We start from the raw sequence: 6,000 nt of genomic DNA on the forward strand, positions 1-6,000 counted from the left end.
CTGGCTGTTAAATAGTGTGTCCCGTGGGTGGGACGCTAGCGTCCCACGTAGCCCATAGAAGTTAGCAGATGTTATTGGTCACATACACATGGTTAGCAGATGTTATTGCGAGTGTAGCGAAATGCTTATGCTTCTAGATCCGACAGTGCAGCAGTATCTAACAGGTAATATCTAACAAATCCCACAACAAAACCTAATACACACAGCGGCTGAGATGCAATAGAAGTAAAAAATAGATAGTGAAGGATAGAGTATACAGTATATACATATGAGATCAGTAATTTGAGATATGTAAACATTCTTAAAGTGGCATTATTAAAGTGACTAGTGTATTAAAGTGACTAATACCTGATTTGTTTGTGTGTGTCCTGTCCTTCCACATATTGTGTTTGCCATGTATCACTTTTGTGTGTCCCTCAGGTCAGTATGAATATCCTCAGAAGGGACAAGGCTCCTCCAGTGGTTCCACCCAGACCCAGCAGTGAGGTAGTGTCCTGTTGAGTCCAGTGAGCTCACATACTGGAAATGGACGAGTGAATACTGATGCAAAAAAAAGTTTCCAATTAAATGGACGAATAAAGCACTTGTTGTTCTTTCATTCACTCATTCTTTCATCCAATCATTCATTCATTTATTCATTCGGTCCATGATATTGATGTGTGCATTATGTCAGTCCACAGGATATGAGAAACCCAATCGACCACAGTAGGTTACTTTCTAAATGTTTTCCATTACAGTTAATAGTCACCTGTCCAAAATTGTACTTTTGGATTACCCAAACTCAGTAACGAAATCTGATTTACTTTAAGTTACTTTTAGATCATTTTCCTATAAAGAGGCGTTAGAAGAAGTGAGTTTAAATGTATTTGGCTAAGGTGTATGTAAACTTCCGACTTCAACTGTTTATAATAGGCGGTGTCAGAGGAAAGCCCATAAAATTGTCAGAGACTCAAGTCACCCAAGTGATAGACTGTATTCTCTGCTACCGCACGGCAAGCGGTACCGGAGCGTCAAGTCTAGGACCAAAAAGCTCCTTAATAGTTTCCACTCCCAAGCCATAAGACTGCTGAACAATTCATCAAATGGCCACCGGACTGTTACATTGACCCCCCCCCTTCCACTTGTTTTGTACACTGCTGCTACTCACTGTTTATTATCTATGCATAGTCACTACACCCCTACCTACATTTACAAATTACCTCTAACCTGTAACCCCGCACACTGACTCGGTATATAGGCTCGTTATTGTTATGTTATTGTGTAACTTTTTATAATTTTTTACTTTAGTTTATTTTGTCAATATTTTCTTAACTCTTCTTCAACTGCACTGTTGGTTTTAAGGGCTTGTTAGTAAGCATTCAACTGTAAGGTCTACACTTGTCGTATTCAGCACATGTGACAAATAAAGTTTGATTTGATTTGAAAAGACTGCCTGAAATTTCAGGCTGTTTTAGTGGGATGGAGTTTTGGCCTTCCATGTTGACATCACTATGTGAAAATTAGTTAACCGACCAATAAGAAAGAGCATTCCAAACCTCTCTGAAATAACAGCAAATGTCATTCAGGGAGTCACCATTGAGACTAGGGTCTCTTGCGTAAGGAAGCACTGCCCATACAATTCATAGACAAAATCAAATAAAAATAACATAGCACAAAAATGAACAAAAATACAGGACAACAAACAATCAAGAAAAACAGCCACATTCCTCAGCAAATAGTTCCCCAATCAATATTTTAAGTTGCCCAGGCATATCTGAGTGACAACAAAATCAATGCGCTAAACAAAATTTGCTAACAAAACTTTAGCTGACATATGCTAGTTGATCTGGACATTTCTGACAAGTTATACATAGATCTGTCCAAGGTCTGCAATGGCTGACATGATAAAAGGAAAACTGCTGATGCACTACCCAATTTCGAAATTGCACCTTCATTCTAAGAATTGTCTAGCATTTCATTGTATGCTGTAGCATTAAGATTTCCCTTCACTGGAACTGAGGGGCCTAGCCTGAACCATGAAAAATGACCCAGACCATTATTCCTCCTCCACCAAACTTTACAGTTGGCACGACGCATTCGGGCAGGTAGCATTTTCCTGGCATCCGCCAAACCCAGATTCGTCCATCAGACTGCCAGATGGTGATCTTGGGTGATCTTGGGCTTGTGTGCGGCTGTTCGGCCATGGAAACCCATTTCATAAAGCTCTTGTGCTGATTTTGCTTCCAGAGGTAGGAACATGGTAGTGAGCATTGCAACTGAGGACAGACAGTTTTTAAGCGTTACATGCTTCAGCACTCACAGGTCCCGCTCTGTGAGCTTGTGTGGCCTACTACTTCTCGGCTGAGCCTTTGTTGTTTCTAGAGGTTTCCACAGTAACAGCACTTAAGTTTACCGGGGGCACTCTAGCAGGGGAGGAATTTGACAAACTGACTTGTTGAAGGTTGGCATCCTATGACGGAACCACGCTGAAAGTCACTGACCTTTTCAGTCAGGCCATTTTACTGCCAATGTTTCCCATGGAGATTGCATGGCTGTTCTCAAATGTATACACCTGTCATCAACGGGTGTGGCTGAAATAGCCAAATCCACTAATTTGAAGGGGTGTCCACATACTTTGGATATATAGTGTATATTAATGTTTTATTTTTCATCTTTTTGTTATTTTTCAAATGTTCTAATTTTACTTCCACTTTGACATTACGAGTATGTTGTATAGATTGCTGGAAAAAAATGACAAATCCATTTTAATCCCACCTTGTAACACAACAAAATGTGGAAAAAGTCAACAGGTGTGAATACTTTCTCAAGGCACTTTATAATGTATGATCAGGGCTTACTTCTTGTAGAATGTTCAAAGGAGAATGTTCTTGTAGGATGTTCAAAGCACTCTTGTTTGAAGGAGGATAAATATCCTTAATCACCACTGGTCCCTTTCTCTACCTCCCTTTCTCTGATTGTGTTTTGCTTTTTATGGTGGTGTGTAGTGATGTGATGTGTATACTGATGTGTGTAGTGTATATTGATGTGTATTCGTGTCTTCATGTGTGTACAGGTCTCATCTGTGAAAGAGACCATGTTTTCAGCATGACTTTGAATTGAAACAAAGGTTAAACATTTTTATTAATCCTACCACATCCCCTTCTGTTCCACCCTCGTCTCCCCTCCCCTCCGTCTTCTGTTTCAGCCAAAAACATGCCTTGAATGTGTGGCCAAACCTTGCCTCTATTGTCATTTTATTTTTCAGTTGATAATGTAGCGCCTTATTTAATATAACGCTGATGATGTCTCTAGTCTTCCTATTTCTGAATTTTGCACATGTTTAGAACTGGTTGGTCCTGTGAAACATCCAGCAATGGGCAGAGCAATGGGCAGAGTCTCAATTTGTCACCCTTTTCCAGAAGTGTACATTTACACACTCAGTTATAGATTTAAAAGCACATGATTGGTGTGAGTTTCCACCACTGTTAAATCCATTTGAGAATGCGTGCAAGTGTACACTTTAGGAGATGGGTAGAGAATTGGGATGCAGCCATGAAATTATTAACCTACGTACTAGCCTACAGTATGAGGGCGATGTGTCTCACTGTCACTGGAAGGTGGCGCTGCTTCCTTTATTGAGAGTGATGCTTGAAAACATCAGAATAAAAGGTTGCAGATTGACAATGACATCAACATAGATTTACTTTCTGGAATATACGCTGAGTGTACAAAACATTAAGAGAGACACTACATAAAGAGGCAATAAAAAGAGGCATAAAGAGACACTAAGACAATAACATAGCAAGCCAGCAACACATGACAACACAGCATGGTAGGAACAGAACATGACAACAACATGGTAGAAAAACAACATGGTAGCAGCACAAAACATGGTACAAACATTATTGGGCACAGACAACAGCTCAAAGGACAAGAAGGTAGAGACAACAATACATCACGCAAAGCAGCCACAACTGTCAGTAAGAGTGTCTATGATAGAGTCTTTGAATGAAGTGATTGCGATAAAACTGTCCAGTTTGAGTGTTTGTTGCATCTCGTTCCAGTCGCTAGCTGCAGCGAACTGAAAAGACTAGCGACCCAGGGATGTGTGTGCTTTGGGGACCTTTAAAACCTGTTAGGGCTAGGGGGCAGCATTGACACGGCTGGATAAAAAACATACCCGATTTAATCTGGTTACCACTCCTACTCAGTAACTAGAATATGCATATACTTATTACATATGGATAGAAAACACCCTAAATTTTCTAAAACTGTTTGAATGGTGTCTGTGAGTATAACAGAACTCAAATGGCAGGTCAAAACCTGAGAGATTCCTTTACAGGAAGTGGCCTGTCTGACCATTTGTTGAACTTGTTTTCCATCTCTATCATTTACTAAGGATCTCTGCTCTAACGTGACACTTCCCACGTCTTCCATAGGCTCTCAGAGCCCGGGAAAAAACAGAATGTCGTCATTCCAGCCCCAGGCTGAAACACATTATCGCCTTTCTCAAGTGGCCCATCAAGAGACACTAGCTTATGCGCGTGACCCCGACCGCCCCCGCCTTTGGGATTTTTTCCTCTGTTTGCCGAAAAGGAGATTCCCTGTCGGAATATTATCGCTTTTCTACGAGAAAAATGACGTAAAAATTGATTTTAAACAGCGGTTGACATGCTTCAACGTACGGTAATGGAATACTTTGAATTTTATTGTCAGGAATTGCGCCAAGCGCGTGACACTTCTTTACTATTTCGGATAGTGTCTGGAACGCACGAACAAAACGCCGCTATTCGGATATAACGATGGATTATTTTGGACCAAACCAACATTTGTTATTGAAGTAGCTGTCCTGGGTGTGCATTCTGACGAAGACAACAAAAGGTAATGACATTTTTATAATAGTAAATATGATTATGGTGAGTGCTAAACTTGCCGGGTGTCTAAATAGCGAGCCCGTGATGCCTGGGCTATGTACTTAGAATATTGCAAAATGTGCTTTCACCAAAAAGCTATTTTAAAATCGGACATATCGAGTGCATAGAGGAGGTCTGTATCTATAATTCTTAAAATAATTGTTATGCTTTTTGTGAACGTTTATCGTGAGTAATTTAGTAAAATGTTAGCGAATTCCCCGGAAGTTTGCGGGGGGTATGCTAGTTCTGAACGTCACATGCTAATGTAAAAAGCTGGTTTTTGATATAAATATGAACTTGATTGAACAAAACATGCATGTATTGTATAACATAATGTCCTAGGGTTGTCATCTGATGAAGATCATCAAAGGTGAGTGCTGCATTTAGCTGTCTTCTGGGTTTTGGTGACATTATATGCTGGCTTGAAAAATGGGTGTCTGATTATTTCTGGCTTGGTACTCTGCTGACATAATCTAATGTTTTGCTTTCGTTGTAAAGCCTTTTTGAAATCGGACAGTGTGGTTAGATTAACGAGAGTCTTATCTTTAAATGGCTGTAAAATAGTCATATGTTTGAGAAATTGAAGTAATAGGATTTTTAAGGTTTTGAAAATCGCGCCACAGGCTGCAAGTGGCTGTTACGTAGGTGGGACGAATTCGTCCCGCCTAGCCTAGAGAGGTTTTAACAGAATGTGACTGGCAGAGCGGTGTTGTATGTGGAGGATGAGGGCTGCAGTAGATATCTCAGAAAAGGACGAGTGAGGCCTAGGAGGATTTTATAAATAAGCATCAGCCAGTGGGTCACTGCACTCTATACTCTTCTGTAAACTGGTCGTCTCTGATAAACAGGGCAAAATAGAAATAGGCCTGTAACAGTTAAGATCAGCTTGATCTCCCCCTTTAAAACTTATTCGGGATCGGTGTCCCTTCCACGGGACGGTTGAGCTAACATAGGCTAATGCGATTAGCATGAGGTTGTAGGTAACAAGAAAATTTCCCAGGACATAGAAATATCTGATATTGGTTGAAAGCTTAAATTCTTGCTAATCTAACTGCACTGTCCATTTTAGAGTAGCAATTACAGTGAAAGAATACCATGCTATTGTTTG

Source organism: Salmo salar, chromosome 18, assembly GCF_965601325.2.
Source record: "Salmo salar chromosome 18, fSalSal1, whole genome shotgun sequence".
Lineage (NCBI taxonomy): Eukaryota > Metazoa > Chordata > Actinopteri > Salmoniformes > Salmonidae > Salmo > Salmo salar.